The sequence below is a fragment of the Felis catus genome, chromosome B4, assembly GCF_018350175.1.
Source record: "Felis catus isolate Fca126 chromosome B4, F.catus_Fca126_mat1.0, whole genome shotgun sequence".
NCBI classification, from domain to species: Eukaryota; Metazoa; Chordata; class Mammalia; order Carnivora; family Felidae; genus Felis; species Felis catus.
Window position 1 is genome coordinate 125334776 of NC_058374.1, and position 19614 is coordinate 125354389.

The 19614-nt window shown below is 43.3% G+C and overlaps 1 long non-coding RNA gene across 1 annotated transcript; it reads left to right on the forward strand.

Moving 5' to 3' along the window:
* Positions 1-3465: 3465 nt before the first annotated feature.
* On the forward strand, positions 3466-17311 carry LOC123386713. Its single transcript, XR_006601041.1, has 2 exons — positions 3466-3525; positions 17028-17311. It is a non-coding gene; the product is annotated as an uncharacterized LOC123386713 (long non-coding RNA).
* Positions 17312-19614: the final 2303 nt, after the last annotated feature.

A 19614-nucleotide genomic window follows, 5' to 3' on the forward strand; every position in this document is an offset into this window, starting at 1 on the left:
GCTGGGCCACAGGAGAGAAATACTAAAGAAGTGCTATGCACCCTTTATAAAAGGGGACGTCTGGTTTCCTTCCTCAGGCAGTTTTCCTGTGGAGGGAAGTGAAATAGGTTGTGGGCACAGGGCCATGGTGTCTGTTGTGTCTGTACTTGTTCCATGAGGTTTGAGCTGTTCCCTCAGTCCCCCAGGAAACAATGGATATGCTAATGTTTCCTGCTAATGTTTCTCCACTTTTCAGGAAAAATATTTGGGAAGAATACAGTGCAGAGACTATCCTTCCTAGAAGGAGACTACAGCCCTGAGCGCAGGCCTGTGGTTCTCTGTAGAACTGATTCTGGCTCTGTTGCAGAGCTCAGCAAGCGTACCTGTAGTCTGAGAGCTGAGAGTCCCAGTAGTGAAACATCCAGAATTAACTGAGGTCAGGCGAAGCTAGATCCAGGTGCTCACGTGTTTCATCGGGAAGCTGCTTCTCTACATCTCTGATTCTATCTTCTTTGGTATTGACTTCATTCTTAGGGTGGGAGGCTTAACCCTTGAAGTGACCTCTGGTAGCTCTAGGTATATAGCCTCAAAATTGAATGACTCTTCCTTGGTCATGCCAACAACATTTCCAGAATTAACTTTTAGACCCATTTACGTTACATTTCCATTGCTGAGACATTTCATTGGTTCATTGTTTGTTAAACCATTTAACCAAAAACATGGATTATTTTCTGTGTTCTAGTAGCATTTTATGTTGCTGGGGAAATAGTATGGAGAGGACATACAATATCCCTGCATTCATTCCAGAAGTGGGAAATACACACACACCACAGAAAAATGAGTAAACAAGAAGACATCACATAATGAGAAAATGCTGTGCAGAAAATTAAAACAGAGAGAAACAAATATAAGTGATTAAGTTTCTACTTCAGATCGGGTGGTGAGGACAGACTGCCAAGTCAATAAATGACATTCCCTGAGTGGTAATGCTGCTGTTGCCCCCCTGTATCTTGGAGGCAGGGCCACATTCGCACCTAAACCAAGTGCCTGAGAGGGAAAGAGGGCTGGCTTAAGGGAAACCTAGAGTGCTATTCCCAGAATCAAAGGGCATGGGTGATGGTTAAGGAAAAATCATAGTTGTAGACTACAGGAATCCTTTCATCAAAAGATTAATAAAGTAATTTTTATGAAGAGATTTCAAATATTAAAATAAATGAATACCGCAGTCTCTTCTTAGGATGAATTGTTTTATAAGTTCAATGTTATTATAGGAAGCACTGTAAAATCAGGCTGTTTTGATGGACCTCATGTGAGATTTTTGTTGAGCTGCACCGAAGACAATCCAATCTCTTTCCCCTGTTGCTTGTCCTCTGTGAAGGGGACAGAAGGCACACTGGCCAGTTCCTTCTCAGAACTTGTCCATTTGAATTCTGATCCTTCTGCAAACAACTGTATGAAGGAGAAAACACCAACTCCGAAAGAATAAAAAAATGTTCAGCTGTGTGGTAGATAAAAATCCATACGGAAAAGAAACTTTTCCATCCCCCAAAAGCAATAGTGTTCACAGAGACATAGCTCTGGGAGGCTCTGGGCTTAACAAAACAGGCTATTCAGCTCGTTTGTCTGAATTAGATGTATTTACTCTGTTGAATTCTGTCTTCCTCCAAGATGTTCTTGCTTTACTTTTGCATATCTAAAAGGGTCATTGATACGGTTTTCTAAAGAAAAAAATCCCCCAAAATGGATTAGCCTGTCCCAAAGGAGAGATCAGATTTTGGTCATATTCTTAACCCGACACACTCAGAGTCCTCCAATCATGATTTCACCTTAGTGCTCATATTTTTATCCTTCATTACCAGCCAATGCATTGTTGGCTTCAGCTTGAACAAGTTCCTCCCCCCCCTTACCCCCCCCCCCCCCGCCTCCCGCCCCCGCCTTTGTATATTCTGTGCCAATTCAGCCTCCACATTTTTACTTATGTTGTGATACCACTAGATTCTCTCTCCAGTTCTCTCCAAATCCCATCTATCCTTCAAATGTCTACTTAAAGTCAGTCTTATTCAGGAAATCCTCTCAGCCCTGCCCCCTGGATTTCCATAAGACTTCATGCCTCTCAACAATTTGGATTTGTTATTTAAGTTGCAGAGAGGAAAAATGAGGTGAAATGTCTATGATCTGACTTCATTCTTGTAGGAAGGGAACAACTTTGAGTAAAACACCTTGATTTGTCCATTAAGGAGACAGGCATCCCAAAAGGCAGGGGTGTTGGTGGGCTCTTGGGCATGCAAAGGGATGGCTCAGGTTGCCCTGAGAAGAAAAGAGAGGCATTTGTTTCCTGCTTCTGAGAGGGAGGGGCAGGGAAGACAAGAGAGGTAACGGGAAGGAATGGGAAGAGAGGGAGGAATCCATGAGATCCGTCACGGCAGGGCCCCTGAGCAGTGAGAAGCACTTCTCTCTGGTGGGCAGCAAGGGACTTTAAAAAAGAGGAGTGTCTGATGCCCGCCCTGACATTGTTGGTGCTATGTTGATGTTGAACCTGCTTCCTCCACACCTGTAGGGAAGTCACCCCTCTCTTGGAACTTTGAGCAAGAAGGGTTTGGAGGGAATTGAAGAGAGAGCTGGGTTTTAGATCTGGGCTGACGTGGTGTGAAGCTGAAAGCATGGATGAAGGGAAGCAAGAATGTGGACGTGGTGACTATGCAAAGCCTCTGTAGAAATTTTCTGGAAGAGTTTTTGAGAGTTCTAGCCCATCATAACCATATCTCAGGGGCTTTCACTAGGGCTACTCCGATTACAGTCTCTGTATAGTGAAGAACCCCAACACCTTGATAATCCCCAAACCACCTGGACAGGATCTCTTGCCCCAGAGTCCACTCCTCCAGCAAGCTGTTTCTCATTTTCTCCCCTTCTTGTTCACTTCTGTCATGTCTTCTTCCCCACCCTGCCTCTCCTTCTGCTTTATCCGGCCTTATTTAGAACAATATGGCTTCTACTACTATCCTCTGTCTACCCCCTCTGTCAGCATGACAAAGACCTGGTAATGGGCCAAATGATCAAAGGATTATTTCTTTTAGGATAGGGGGAGGTAGGGTGCGGAAGGGGTAGGTTGAAAATCTTTATGGTTTAATATATTTTATATCTGTCTCACTGTCATATGCATAAATGTGTGTATGTATATATACATACATACCTGGAGGTCTTACCAGAACCTCTAATTTTTAAATTCTATGAAAGTAGGAACTATGTCTTTTTTATGAGCCCTATCCAGTGAACCACAGGTGACTTCAGCGAGTCATATGCCTTCTACGGGAGGAGGGTGAGAGAGAACGGGATAGGCATTCGTGGAGTTTTTATTACAGTACAAGCCACCTGACATGTAATATGTACAGTATGTTAAATGCCTGCGGTGCATCCAGTCCTCTGTGTGAGTCCTCTTAATTAGTTCTTAATGCTGAGCCGTGTTTCTCACCTCTAGGAATTGTGCAAAATGATGGCCATTCTCACAATCACCTTATCACCATAGATACTGTGGGAAGCATTACACAGGTGAGTTTGGGGCTCTGAGAATCATTCACTCTGCTCGGGGTTCCACAGCTGGAGTGGCAGAAACAGAACGTTTGTCCTGGTCTTTTTGACTCTATGGCCCTTGTCTTCTTCTGTCATTTTCCATAAAACAAATCTATTACAATTGTTTGAAGACAAGACATGGAGAGGCCAAGGATGAGGAAGCCTGTGCTCATCACTGACATGCTCTGGAGCAGGAGTGGAAAGGATGGGTGTTGGGTGACACAGCTCATTCCAGCAGTATTTCTCCAGGGGGACACTATTGACGTTTTTGGAGGGACAATTCTTCAGCATGTGGGAATGTTTTGTGAATTTCAGGGTATTTTGTGTCCTTAGTTCTTGCCCACTATATGTCAATAGGGCCCTTTCTCTTTGTGACACCCCCAAAATAAGTGCTCTTAGACATTTCCTAATGCCGCTAGGAGAAGGTACTGCCCTTCTACCCTGAGAACCACTGTAGACCAATCTGCCTCCCTAAGTGAGCTCCTAGGTCCCCTTTAGCTTTACTATTCAGTCATCAGTGTAGAGATGAATGAACGAACGAACGAACGAATGAATGAATGAATGAATGAATGAATGAATGAAGAGAGGGTCAGGAATGGTCCCAGGCATCAGCTGCTCTTGTGGGGGGAGATTTGAATGGAGATTTGGAGGACTCAGGATGACACCCACATGGAAATGTGATGTATGACCCAGATGCGAGATGAAAGGACCCAGAAGGCAAACTTCATCTACTCTGCAGTTTACCTCTAAGCAGACCCCTTCCGGGTGCTTTCAAGCCTGCTGAATGAAGACTCTGCCTGCTCAATGGCAGCCTGGAGTGGGAGCAGAAGAGGGGAAGGAGGTGCCTCAGTCTCACTATAGCAAAGTGGAATAGCGTCGCTCTCAGCGCTAATGCAAACCAGCTGCCTGCCGGCCCCAGCTTGTGATAGAACAGGCGGAATTCTTGGACACTGAGTTATTCTTAGAAGCATGTGCACAGCCCCCTGGCAGGGCTCACTGTGAACTGGCTGTTGCCAGCCCCCTGTCAGGATACTGTGCCAGCAGACCCAAGAGTGACTGTTCTTGCTTATGAAAAATAACTTTGGGATTTTAATTTCAAATTACTCACAGAGCTAGAGCCTAGATGTGTAAAGTGATGGTAAGGGCAAAGAGTAGAGCAGGACAAAGGGAAGGGATGAGGGGCAGAAGAGCATCATTCATTTGCTCAGCAAATATTTATTGAGTGCCCCCCACCCTGCCTGTGCAGATATGGGGGTTCTCATCACATCCAGACTTCCATTTGATCTGGGTGAACATAGATGGGCAGGTGGCTAGACCTTGAGAGTGAAGATGGCCGTGGGTTTTTACGTTCTATTTATTGAGTATTTTTTGTGATCCAGGCTCTTTTCATAGGAGATCTTGTTCGGTCTTCATAGGAACACTGAGAGGTAGACATCACTGCTCCTATTTTATAGGAAGCTGAGTGGTAGAGAAAGAATCTGCCTGAGGCTCCAGAGCTATCAAGTGGCAGAGCCAGCATTTGAACTCGGGCCAGTAGACTCCTGCTTTCCTGCCCGTGTTGGGCACCAACTCTGTGCCAAGGCTGAGCTAGACGTTGGGACTAGGAAACAAAATAAAGAGGCTAAATTACAGCCCTCAAGTCTCTCTGTTGCACTGTCTCTGGGAGAGACAGGCATAGTGCAAGGAATGATAGTAGCAGGATCTATAAAGCAGGAGATCAGAGGTTTTGCACTCTGCCAGGATGTATCAGGGACAGTTTTGAGGAGGTGGGAATGGCTGAGACTTACACAGGCCCCTTCATGGAAGGCAACAGAAAAGAGCACGTCCAGCAAAGGCCCAGCGTGTGCGGTAGCCCATGGTTGGCAATCACGAGATGCTCGCTGGTGTCGTGGCGCAGGGTGCACTGGAGGAGATGGAAGATAAGGATGGGAAGGGGAGCAGGATCTGACCAGGCAGGGCTTGCAGAATCGGCTGGACCTTTGTCCTGGAGGAGCTGAAAACTCATGTATCCATGTGTTTAGTCATTTGCTCACTCAACATGTATTTACTGAGCACCCAATATACACCAAGGACTCTACATTAAAGAGTTTTAAGCAGGAGACAGGTGCATGCTTTGTACCTTAGGGGGGAAAAAAGGTACCTGTACGGAAATTAAGGGTTCTCCAAATGGCCCGTGTGAAAGATGATCCAAAAATGACCAGTGGTAGCAGCTGGGAGATTAGGGGCATATGTAATGGCATGAGGGACCTGCCCACTTGACAGACATAGGGATTTAACTGAAGCTCTGGATTTCCTCTATAAAACACATTGGTGAAGGTATGCCCACATCATGGAAAGTGCCTGTAAATGTGGGCATCTCTGCAGGACACCGACATAGGCCTCCTGTCGTTTAGAATTGTATGTTTATCAAGGATCATTTGTGCTTGGTTCCAAATCTTTCCTGCAGCCTTTCCCGTTAGTCACTTAATGCAATACTAGCCACAAAAAATAAAATAAGTGTGAAAAACAAAAGGAGAAATGTTTCTATGAATGCTGAATCGAAAGGTTTGAAAAGACTTACTCAGGAGAATTGAAAAAAAAAATTGCCGTGGAGTTGGGTGTGGTTGAAACAATGAAAGAATTGGGGAAATCATAAAATTCTAGCAAGATTCTGCACTCCGATTGCTTTACAAGGGTCTTTAAGGTCTCTCTCTGCTTCAAAGCAGCTGACGCTGGAAACTGTAGATGATGCATGATGGGTGTGGTTTATGTAAGAAAGATGACAAGAAGTTCCAGTCAGCAGACCCGTTCTCAAAGAAAAACCTTGGCTCCACATCAAAAGAGTGGTGAATGAATGTGCATTTATATGCTTTAAGTTAAAATTAAACAGGTTTGAAGTATTATGTATCATTCTTTAGCTTTAAGAAAAGTTTTTATTGAAGTGTAACATACATAGAGAAAAGAGCACCCATCTAACAGTGTAGCAGGATGTATTTTCACAAAGCGAACACTCAGGGTAACCGGCAACCAGATCAGGAAACAGAACTTTGCCCCCACCCCCAAAATCTTTCTTCGTGTCTTATTCCAATCATCGCACACTCTTGCCTCAAATGTGATGGCTACTCTGACTTCTATCAGCATTGGTTACGTTTTCCTATTTTATAAATCAAGCTAAATGTTTTTGTTTTGTGTTTTGGGCTTGAATTCCTTTGTTTGGCATTATGTTTGCAAAATCCACCCATGTTGTTCAATGTAGCAGTAATTTGGTCAGTCTTATATAGTATTCCATGAGCTATAGTGGTACCCAGTAAGCACTCAATAAATGGTAGGCAAAAAGAGATGTAAGTAACCCCTAGCAAAATACGGCCACATCTGGGTAGCAGTCCATCTGAGTTCAATGGTGCTTTGGAAGTGGTTGATAACTCTGTTTATCTACCCATTTTATTATTGGGGGATATTAGTGTTGTCTCCAATGTCTTGTTGTTGTGAACGGTTCTGCTATATACATTTTTATACAGGCCTTGTGATGAACATATACATGCATTTTTTTAAATGTTTATTTATTTATTTTGAGAGAGAGAAAGAGTTCCAGCAGGGGAGGGTCAGAGAGAGAGGGAGAGAGAGAATCTCAAGCAGGCTCTGCACTGTCAGCTCAGAGTCTGATGCAGGGCTCAAACTCACAAACTGTGAGATCATGACCTGAGCTGAAATCAAGAGTCAGACGCTTAACAGACTGAGCCACCCTGGGGCCCCATCTTTTGAGCATCTTTCTAGAAGGAAAATTGCTGGGCCCTAAGTTGTATTTGTATTCAGGTTTTGTAGATACTACATGGATTTTTCCAAAGTGGTTGTGTCTGTTTACGCTTTTCCTCTGTAGAGTATGGAAGTCCCAGTGTTTCCAACATCCTTGCAAATATTTGGTGCTGTCTGTGCCACTGTTGTTTCTAATTTTAGCTATTCATGTGGGGGTGATGTATTATCTTATTGTTTGTTTTTAGTACATCTTTTATTGTGGAGTAATTTTAGATTTACAAAAAAAAAATGGCAAAGATAGTACACAGAGTTCCCATGTTGACCTCACCCGGTTTTCTCCATTGTTAACATCTTACATTACTATAATGTATTGGGCAAAGCTAAGAAACTGTCATTGGTACATTACTATTAAGTAAACTCCAGACTTTATTTGGATTTCATCAGTTTTTCCATTATTTTCTTCTTTCTGTTCCAGGAGCCATTCCAGGGAACTGCATTGCATTTACTTGTCATGTCTCCCCAGCCCCCTCTGGTCTGCGACAGTCTTCCAGTCTTCCTTTGTTTTTATGACCTTGATGGTGTTGAGAAATACTGGCAAGGTATCCTGTAGCATACCCACTAATCCAGGTCTGTCTGATGTCATTACTAGAATAGGGTTAAAGATTTTTGGAAAGAATAGCACAGAGGCGAAATGTTCTTCTCATTACACCATAATTAAAGACTACATACCAACCACATGACATCACTGATGAGGTTAACCTTCATCACTTGATTGAGATAGTCTTTTCCGGGTTTCTCTACTGCAAAGTTCCCATTATTCCTTTCTCTATTCTATAGTTTGGAAGTGAAGCACTGAGTCCAGCCACCATCAAGGTGGGTGGGAAGGGAGAATTAAGTTTTACTTTTATCTTCCTCATGCATTTGTTCATTCATTCATTCATATCAGTATGGACTCATGTATATTAGTTTTGTACTTTGGGTTATAATCCAGTACTATAGTGACTTACTTGTGGCTCAAATGTTTCCAGCATTGGCCACTGGGAACTCCTTCAGGGTGGCTTCAATGTCCCTTTAACATGTCCCTCACCCCTTTGTTTTTTAAGCATTTTTTTTTTTAACTTTCTGGTACTTAAAGTCACTTCTGGTTCATATTGTATTTTCCCTGCTCCAGCCTTAGAATTGTCCATTTCTCCAAGAAGCTTTGATCCCTTTTATTGGAGAATAGAATTTAGAAACCAAGATCTCAGTGCTAGGTGTCTTATTGTGGTTTTATTTTGCATTTCCCATGAAGATGATCCCATTTTCAAAATGATCATTGGCATTCGGAATATTCTTTTTAATGAAGTGGCTGGCTATTCATGTCATTTTTCTATTTTTCTCGTGGAATGTCTACATTTTTCTTAGAGATTTATAGACAGTTTTTCTCTATGTGTGTATTCTGGATTTGAGTCCTTCACTGAATATACATATCACAAATATCTTCGTCCACTCTGTGGCTTATATTTCCATTCTCTCAGGACTGTCTTTGAAACTCAAACGTTCTTGATGTTATCATGGTACAACTGGTCATCTTTTCCCTTATGGTTCTGTTTATGATCATAAGAATATTCTCTAAGGTTATCCCCTAAAAGCTTTATCATTTTACCTTTCATATAAGACACCTGGAATTGATTTTTGTGTGTAGTGTGAGGTAGGTTGAGGATGCTTGCTTTATGTTTTTATATGGGTTTCTAATGACCAAGCCCCATTTATTAAAGAGACCATACTTTCCTTACTCCATGCATTTTTATCTTTGTTTCTGGAATCTCTGTTCAATTCTGTATGTTTATTTGTCCACCCTTTCAACAATGGCACACTATCTTAATCACTGTAGCTTTATAAGACTTGATATCTGGTAATGCAAGTCTTCCAATATTTTTTCTTATTTTTCAGTGTTATGTTGGCTATTCTTGGCCTTTCTCACATACACGTTAGAAGAACAGGTCAATTCTCTCTCTCTCTCTCTCTCTCTCTCTCTCTCTCTCTCTCTCTCTTTCTCACAAATACACCCCTTCACTAGGAATTTCACTGAACCTATAGATCAATTTGGGAATAACTGACACTTTTAAATTATGAAGTCTTCTTCTCCATGACAATATAGCAGATTCTTTCTATTTATTTAGGTCTTGTAAAATTTCTTTCAGTAAGACTTTTCAGTTTTTAGTGTAAAAGTCAGACATATTTTGTTTTAATTGTAAGTAGTTGGTATTTTTTGATGCTATTGTATAAAGTAGCTTTAAATTTTTCATGTATAATGATTTACTGATGGCATATCCAATATTATTTTTTAAATATATTGATGTTATATCTGCTAACCCTTGCTAGCTTCCCTTATTAATTTAATGATTTGTCTGGAGAATCTTTTGGCTTTTCTATGTACACAATCATATATAAATAAGGACAATATTTTTTTTCTGATCCCTATACCTTTCATTTATTTTTTTTCCTTTTATTTATTTATATATATTTTTCCATGACTTCCAGGACAATGTTGACCAAAATTCTGGTAGTGGATACTCTCGTCTTACTCTTGATCTCAGATGGACACTTTCTTTCTTTTTATTTATTATTTAAAAAAATTTTTTTTTCAACGTTTATTTATTTTTGGGACAGAGAGAGACAGAGCATGAACGGGGGAGGGGCAGAGAGAGAGGGAGACACAGAATCGGAAACAGGCTCCAGGATCTGAGCCATCAGCCCAGAGCCAGGCGCCCCCAGAAAACATACTTAACAATGGAATATTGAAAGTGTCCATCTTAGGGGCGCCTGGGTGGCGCAGTCGGTTGAGCGTCCGACTTCAGCCAGGTCACGATCTCGCGGTCCGTGAGTTCGAGCCCCGCGTCGGGCTCTGGGCTGATGGCTCAGATCCTGGAGCCTGTTTCCGATTCTGTGTCTCCCTCTCTCTCTGCCCCTCCCCCATTCATGCTCTGTCTCTCTCTGTCCCAAAAATAAATAAACGTTGAAAAAAAAATTAAAACAAAAAAGTATGTTTTCTGTAGCTTTTAAAAAAAATATGTACTTATCAGATTAAAAAAGTTCTTTTCACTTGAGGCTAAATTTGCCAAGATTTTTAAAAATCATGAATGGATGTGGCTTTATAAATGCTTTTTACTCATTTATTGAGACAATCCTATGATTTTTGTCCTATATCAAATTAATTGGTAAATTACATTGATTGATTAATTTTGAACATAAAACCAACCTTGCATTACTGGAATAAACCCAACTTGGTTGCCACATACCATTCTTTTTATATATGGTTAGATAACATTTGGTTACAATTTTTCTATCTATGTTTATGAGAAAGATTGACCTGTAATTTTTAGTTCTTATGGTGTTCTTGTAAGGTTTGTTTTCAAGATTCTGCTGCCATGATAAGACAAGTTGCAAAGTGTTTTCCTTTTTTGCTTTTATTCGGAAAAGATGTTTAAGATTCGTGTTATTTCTCCTTCAAATATTTAGAAGAATTCACCAGTGAAGTCATCTGGGCCTGGAGACTTTCTGGGGAAGTTTTTTAATTACAGGTTTAATTTTTAAATTAGATATATTACTATTTCAGGCAAATTCCAGAATTTTTTGGTTCCTGAAAATACAGTTAAACTAAAATGTGCTAAAGAGATCAAGATTAAAATGTAGGTCACCAAGTTCACACAGCCTAGTTGTTAAGAACATGAATGCTGGAATTCTACTCCAGTCCTCTTCAATAATGAATTTTAAATACAAACAAAACAAAAATCCTTGTTTATTCAGCTTTAGTATTAGAATCTTGAACAGTCAACAGAATCTTGGGTTAAATTTTTTAGCATATTTTTGCTCTACTTCCTAAGCTTCTGCTCTGTGCAAAAGCTTTAAGCTAAAAGAGTGTTGGGCTTACTTCTCTATGCCTTTCTTCTCTCAGAGATCTTGGACATTTAATTCTTCACTGCCTGGGAAGCCATGAACTATTACTTTTTATCTCCCCAGCTCTGTGAGATTGTTGAAAACTTTCCTGGCATTTCTGCCCTTGGCAACTGTCCTCTGACTGGACACCTTGGAAATGCCAGGCAGCGAAAGAGAGAGGGATTGTTGGCTCACCTGACTGTGGTTACCTTCTCTCCAAGATCTTGACTTCTCCTGTGCTGGCTGCCTCAGCAACTGTCAAGTGCCTTCAAACAGATTTGCGTTTGTAATTTAATCGGATTTTATAGTTTTTTCTTGGCATAAATGGTGTGTTGCAAGCCACTCAATATAGGTAGAATTAGATTTTTGAATATCTTTATTGTTATTATTAATTTCTCACTTGATTTGACCTTTAAAATGTTTATTTACTTATACTGAGAGAGAGAGAGAGAACAAGAGCGCACGTGAGTTGGAGAGGGGCAGAGGGAGAGGAATAGAGAATCTCAAGCAGGCTCCATGCTGTCAGCACAGAGCTGATGCAGAGCTCCAACCCACAAACTGTGAGATCATGACCTGAACCAAAATCAAAAGTCGGACGCTTAACTGGCAGAACCACCCAGGCGCTCCATTGATTTGAACTTTTCATTTAACCAGTTGACTAAGGTTAATTTTCAATTAACCAATTGTTAATAAGAGATAAGAGATCTACTATGATGATGATATTAATATTAATTAGTGTCAATATTAACTAACTGTAATATTAATAGTAATAATAGCAGCTAACATCCTTGGCTACACCACTGGGTGCAAGACTCTATGTTAATTTGCTGCTATGTATTCTCTTATTTTATCCCTTAAAACCCCTGGAGGTAGATATTATTATATTCCTTTTTTTTTTGGAGGAGAAACTGAACTCAGAGTAACCTGCTCACATCCATAAGGCTAATAAAGGTGATAATAAAATATGAGGCAATGCTACTCCATACCAGAAGCTACAGCCTTCAGAAGATATTTAGAATGCATTTACCTTACAGTTAGTTGATGTATTTAGAGGCACACGAGGGTAACTGAGCAGGGGAAAGTGTTTGAAGGTCTAGAATAGGATGCAAAAGAGCCAGTGTAGAGGGCTGAAGCGGTCAGATTCCTGTAATGTAGGAGACTGGCTTCTTACCTAGAAAAAAGGGGGATTCTAGTTTCAGAATACCCTATTTCCCTCAATCTGAAATTCGGCACTTCACATGTTTTATGTTCTCACGAAAAAGGGATGCGTCTTACAATAGATGTCAAAAGAAACTTGTCAGCTGCCCAGCACTGGAATCAGTGGTGATGAGGAATTCATCTCCAGCACATGGTGCAACCTGCCTGCATTCATCTGATTGCCACTTCGGCTGGGTGACTTACTCGGGTAGCACCTTACAGAGTTAACCATTACTTAATCTTGTCCCCTTCATGAAGCTTCTTCAAAAAAGTTGTAATAGGATTAAACATCGAAATAAGAACTTGCTGAATTCACAGGTTTCCCATCATTTTTCAGGAAATGCCATTAATACCGCCGAAATTGCCAAATGTTTTGGAATTCAGCATAGACTTCTCAAAGCCAACAGTGGCTGGTGTGACTGACTCGACTGATTCACGTGTCATGAAGAGCATCAAGCACCCAGCGTCTAGCTGTCAAAAGTTTCCAGCTGACTTTCAAGGGAAGCCATTTAACTTCCAGGAATGTATCCTTCAAGGAAGGAAAAAACAAAACAATTAATTTAACCGAATCGGAAATGCAAACCAGCTCCAGCATTCTTTGATATGCCTGGAAATTACTCTGTTAGCTAAAGGTTCCAAAAAGGTCAAGATCAAAGTGTCGATCACGAGAAGGACGAGAGCCTATTGTTAAAACACAGGTCTGGCACCATACTACCTGCCTTTCAGTAGCTAGGGAATTGGGGACACTTATCTCTGCCTCCCCGTCCTCAGCTTTACACAGGGAAAATAACAGCGCCTACCTAAGACAGTTGTTGTGGGGACTAAGCAACTCATCCACATAGACCCTGAGGCAAGGGCTCCATAGAGCTCCATAGACCCTGAGGTCTCCATAGAGCTCCATATACTCCACATCCATAGATGTTAGGTACTAGGATGATCACCATCCCTGATGGGCCCCAAGCTGTGCCTGACCGCTCATGGCCAAACGTGATTCAGAAAAATATTGAGATCTGGAATTTAAAGAGTCCTTAGGGGCTAATTTTGAATGTGATGTTGTTGAAGGAAGGGGTATCGATAAACGTCATGGATAAAAGTACAAGGATAATTGTCAGCCACTAAAGGTTTTATTTGTTGTTGTTTTTGCTTATGCTTAATATAATCCTTCTGCTTTTTTCACTGAGCTGCTGCTAGACTCCCATTTCAGTAAGTGAAGTCAATGATCCATTCTCCCATCACCATCCCTGTAGTCTGTCCACTGCAGCTACCTCTTAGTAGCCTCCCCGTGCGTTCTTTTGCCCCTTGGCAATCTTTGTTAAGCACAAATGGCAGATGCTGCTAACAAACGTCAGTTAGATTGTGTTGCTGCCTGTGCAAAGCATCCAGTGGCTCCCCACCACAATCAGAATAAATCCAAAATCCTTCACATGGTCCCCTGAAACTTCCCTGATGTGCCACCTTTCTGGTCTGGCTGTGCACTGGTGTTTCTCACTTGCTGTTCTCCTCCATGTCTGTCCGTCCCTCCTAAGGGCCAAGCCCGTCTTGCTCAGAACCTTTGCTGTCCTCCTTCCTCTGCCCGAAGGCTTCTGGGTTGACTTCTGCCCACTCGGCGGATGTCGGCTGAAGCCTCATTCCTCAGAGAAGCCTTCTTAGATGTTCGGTCTGAATCAGACCTCATGTTACAGTCTCCCCACTTGCCTTTTATAGTACTTACCACAGTTTGTTTTTCTTTATCCCTTTGGGTGATTATTTGCTTAATGTCTTTCCCTCTACTCCTAAAATCCAGAAGGGCATGGATTGTGCAATTTTTCAAGTGTCAGATACCTAGTTCCTGGCACATTCTTGCACATGTGCTCTCTCTCTCTCTGTCTCTCTCTATGCGTATAGTTGCACGTATCATATACATTTCTTATTAAAATATAATATGCATAAGGTACACACACTTTAAATGTATAGGTTGATGTGAAACTAATATTACACTGTGTGTTAACTGGAATTTAAATAAAAACTTAAAAAAATATAAAATAAAATGCCCAAGCTTCTTTAAATAGGCAATCTTCTCCAAATGAAATTCAAATGCTTCTTGTTTTGGCTTGAACTACGAATGCCTCAGAACCAGTTTGTTTGGTTCTAGCTTTATTTATCCAACTGCAATAGAAGCTTACAATAAACAGCAGAATATAACACAAAAACAAAAACCAACCACGCAAAAATTTACAGGTTGATGAATTTTTATATGTAAATACTTTCATGTGACCAGCACCCAAAGCGAGAATGGAACATGATGAACCCCTAGAAATCTCTCTTCTGCCCCTTGTTGTCACGCCACAAAGGCGACTATTTATTTGCACTTTTATCATCAGAGATTAATTTGCATTTCTGAGCTTCATGTAAATGAAATTGTAAGCATGTACTCTTATGTCTAGCTTCTTTTGCTCAACACCTGTCTATGAGATTTATCCACGTCATGCAAATCCTCGTAGTTATTTTTCATTGCTGTGTTGTAGTCTATTGTGTGAATATGCCACCATTTATTAAACCATTGTGCTGTTGATAGACAGCTGGATTGTTTCCAGGTTGAGGGTGGGGTATAACAAATGATGCTGCTAAGAATGTCTTTTTTGCCTGCCCACTGGCAGACATAGGCATTGATCTCTCATGAGTTTGTAACCAGGAGTACAATTGCGGCCCCCCAGCAATTTGGCAACTATGTATGTGACATAACATATTTTCTCATATGTTTGTTACATGTTTTGTCACAAACATAGTTGCCAGATTTTCCAAAACTGAGGTAACTAATGTAGTATGGGGGGAGCCCTTGCCTCTATTTCTGATAGGGATTCTGCCAGAGTTCCGGAATTCACCTTCAGTTTTTTTTGGTGTGACAGTGATGAGCTCCTTGACTTACCTCACCTTGGGCTAAGCAGCAGCCCTCTATCACACCCACCCTGGCTGCAAAGGTCTCACTAGCACAGAACACAGCTATCGTAACTGCTCGGGGGTCCAGAGAAAGTCACAACGTTTCTTCTTTCCCTCATATGGCTTTTTAGGCAATGTTGACTCTCTTTCCTGGGTGTCTGGAGCCCCCTCTCCTGTGGTTTTCCCTTTTCCCCTCTGTTCTAGCCTCTTCTCCTGGGATCCTGCATTTATTCTGAGCATCTTAGGCTGGAAGTGACATTTTTGGTGCCCTCTTGCTTCTCTCCTTACTCCCTCATGTTGGTGCATTGGTCAGGGTTTTCCAGAGAAACACAATCAATAGGACATAGATAGGTATAGGTGTAGGTGTAGGTATGGGTATAGGTATATTTATTGAGATATACCTTATACGTCTCAAAATTTACCGTTTTTTGACCTACAGGGTAATGAGTTACGACAACTGTTTACATTTGGGTAACTACCACCATAACTGAAATACAGGACATTTCCATCTCTTTGCAAACTACCCTGGCGACAGAGGCGACAATCCCCTCCCCCAGCCCACAGGAGGGCTCTACCTTTTACTGCACAAACGCCCCCCAAGAAGGCCACTCTAGCAGGTCCTGAATGCTTAACTATAGGGATAGCTCTGTCTTCTAGATGGGAGGCCCTGGGGGCATGCTAGCTGAGGATGGAATGGCTGGTAGAAATGAAAACAGCCCCAGGGACAAGGCTGGGGAGATAGGGGACTGAGATCTGGGAAGAAGCATCCATACCAGGGGGTGAACCCGAGCTTGGTGTGGATTGGCAGGGGGAGGGAGGTTGCGGTGCATGCAAAACCAGAAATGGAGATGCAGGAACTCAGCCTCCAACGTGGGTTCTTTGGCTGGGCCCTCCCCAGTCTTCATGTGCCAGCAGTGTCCCCTGACTGCAGGGATATGGGCTGAGATGCAGTCCGGGTGGCCTCACAGACGTGCTGATTTCAGGACGTGCATGTGCGTGCACGTGTGTGCGTGTGTATTTGGAGACCGTGGCAGGGAGCTGTCCATCTGGAGGCATGCAGTTACCCCCGCATCCACAGTCGGGTGGGGAGCTGGGGGCCTCTTCTGCCCGCGCCCGTGAGAGCCCCCTGCTGCCTCGCCAGCGAGCCCTCTGAGCAGCACGGGGTGGGGGGTGGGAGGGTGTCAGCCGTCACCCCCCGGCTGGGGCAACCGCACATTCTTAGACGCTCTATGTCATGGAAAGAAAGGTGACGTGCTTCGTCTGCTCTGCTCTCCCCAAACATTACCACTCCAGCAACAAAGGGAGGCATGCGGTGAGAGACTTTCTCCTCTCGGAGGCCGGGGAGAGTTTTTCAGATCCTGGAGTCCATGGTGATATTAAGTTTGAGGAATTTTTCAAATCATCATCCCGCAGAAGCAGCTGCTAACCACCCTCCTGCACCTGGTTCTCCGGGAGACTTAGTTCCAGGAGAGGGACACTGCAGGCACGGACAGCACGCTTTCTTTCCCTTGGCTGTTTGCTTCAAGTGCGAGGCACGTTCAAACATCCAGCCCCAACACGTGTCCCTGTTAGAGCAGTGGGTAAAGTGGACAAGGTCTCTGTCTTCAGGAGACAGCCTGGCAGGCCCTGTGGGGGTGCTGGGAGGGGCTCCAGGGGCAGGGGGAGCCATTGCCTCTGTGGTCCCAAGTATGACTTCCCTGTGCCTGTGCCTTTTACAGAGTGACTGTGGTGGTCTGTTCTCTTTCTTGGAACGGTGCCCTTGCCATGTGCACACAGTCTCCTAGTGGAGAAGAGTGCATCTGTCCAAGCTAAAGCCATTCCAGACCAGGTGACAGCCAGCTGATTCCAGAATACATGAGCACGGCCAGCCTCGGTCAGCAGCATGGCCTCCGGTTACCACAGCTGACCACAGACTCATCAGGAAGCTCCGTCAAGAGCAGCGGGACCACTCAGCTCACCTCTAGACACCTGAGCAAAAATAAAACTTTATGTTTTGAGCCTCTGAGTTTTGACGTTATTTCTCATGTAGCAAATGCTAACTGGTTCAATGTGTAGGGCACATGTCCTGCCTCTGAGAAACTCACCTTCTAGTGATTGCCCAGAAACCTCTTCATTCCTAACGCAGATGTGATTTGGCTAAGCGGGACAGCATAGAGGCTAAACTGGCTTTGGAGCCCGGTAGAACTGAGTTGTTGTTGTTTTAAGTTTATTTATTTATTTTGAGAGAGAGAGAGAGAGAGAGAGAGAGAGAGAGCGAGCAAGGGAGGGGCAAAGAGAGAGGGAGGGAGAATCCCAAGCTGGCTCTGTGCTGTCAGTGTGGAGCCCAATGTGGGGCTTAAAGTCATGAAGCATGAGATCATGACCTGAGTCGAAATCAAGAGTCAGATGCTGGTAAAATCTGAATCCTGGTTTTGCCACTTATCCGTTGTGTGAGTTCAGTCTCAGTTATCTGATCTGTAAATGGGTGGAATGATAGCATCCACACGGGCAGTATCTATCGGCTGAAATATAGCATCCATGCAGGCAGCTGTCCAGTATGTACATTGGCTGTCGGCTTCCAGCTGATCCTTCTATAGTCTCCTCTGTATTCGAACACTGGAACCCTGAGAATTCCTTTTCCTAGAGTCCGTTGCTACCTCTGGCTTCCTGTTGGGGTCTGCCACTAGGATCCATTGGTGGGAAACCAGGAGTCAGGAAACGCACATCTGTCTGCTCCTGGCAGGGCCTCGAGCAGCAGCGGTGGGCTGCTGAGGCCACTGACCGCAGGCAGCGGTGGTGCCACTGGCATTGTTGGTGGGTTGTGACTCCAGTCCAGGGTTAGCTGTAGCTTCCTCATCCCTAAGTAACAGTTCTCTGCTCCCCTTTGCTCCTCCGGCCTTCCTATGCTTTTATAACCAGTACCCAGCTTTAATTTGCTTTGTACTCGAAATACGTAAAGTGGCTCCCGAAAAAGACCCCCCCAAAAAAGCCCCTGAAAGGGCTAAAGGACTCAACCAGTGGGAGCTGAGATCAGGAGCAGATTTGAACCCCAAGAGAACTGGTCATGGATCGTGGAGTTCTAGGGTTCTGGTATCCTTACTGTGATGTTGGAAGCCTAAGTGGTGATAGGAAATATTGGGACTGAATGAAATTGTATGGAAAATAAAGCCCCAGGGTGAGTTGGGCCGGGCACCAGCCCTGTCCTCTTGTGCTCGAGCCCATTTCCTCACCTGCTCGAGAATGGGGGTCCATGCTTGGAAATAAGAGCCCATCTTACTGCTTGGCTGACTCATTGGGCTGTCCAGGCTTTGCCACCCCCACTGAGGTGGTGACTGGAAATTGGGAGGTGGACAGCCCCACAGCCTAAGTGTGCTGTTGGCTTACAGAACAGCTGCAGTTTGGAGCAGGGAGGGCAGATGTGGAGGAGGAGCACAGAAAAGCCACTGGACCACATGCCATGAAGACTTCATTCTTGTGCATCTTTCTAGAGCATTGTCATTTCTAGTACATTCTAGTGCATTCTAGAACATTTGAAGCATCTTTGTCTTTTGTCTTCCATTTTAGCACATGATTCCTTTGATGGAGGAGATAGATGGGTGGCTAGTACGTCTTTCAATTCTGTGCCAATGGCCACAATGTTGTTGGATTTTGGCCAAAGACCTTGATTTTGGCTTTATTGTGGATTGTCTTTGTATAGACTGAGAAAAGATGAAGCTCAGGCTCCAGACCTCAAGCACTTTGAAATAACTGTCCTTTCCAATCAGCACATTACTACACATTATAATTGCTTGAAATTAAAAAAAAAAAAATCCGTACTGGAGATCAGCCCTGGAGATTCAAGAAGTCAGGCATGGGGTCCGGCCTTCAGCATTAAAAGAAATCCATCCACAGGGGATTTTAATGTGCTGGTGGAGTCAGAACTAATCTACTAAGCCTTGACCCTTACTCTATTTTAGGAATGAGTGGCTGATTCCAGTTTCCCTTCTCCTGCCGAGCAAGATGGCACTTTTCTTGGAAGGCCAGCCTCACCTTCCTTCACCTTCCTTCAATGCTTCCAACTTCCAAAAATACCTCTCCTCCAGAAACTCTGCCAAAAGTTCCATGATGACAACCTGTCCCCGAAATAAAGGATGCCTTTGACTTCCCGGTTAGTGATACTAATAATAGCTAAGATTATTTAGTGCTCACCAGGGACCAGGAGATGTTTCAGGTGCTTTCTGTGCATTAATCCATTAGAGCCACATGACAGCCCTACAGAGGCCTATGCCGTAGGGTGGTTGTAAATGCAGGCTCTGGAGCCCCAAGTACTGCATGTGAGTCCTGACC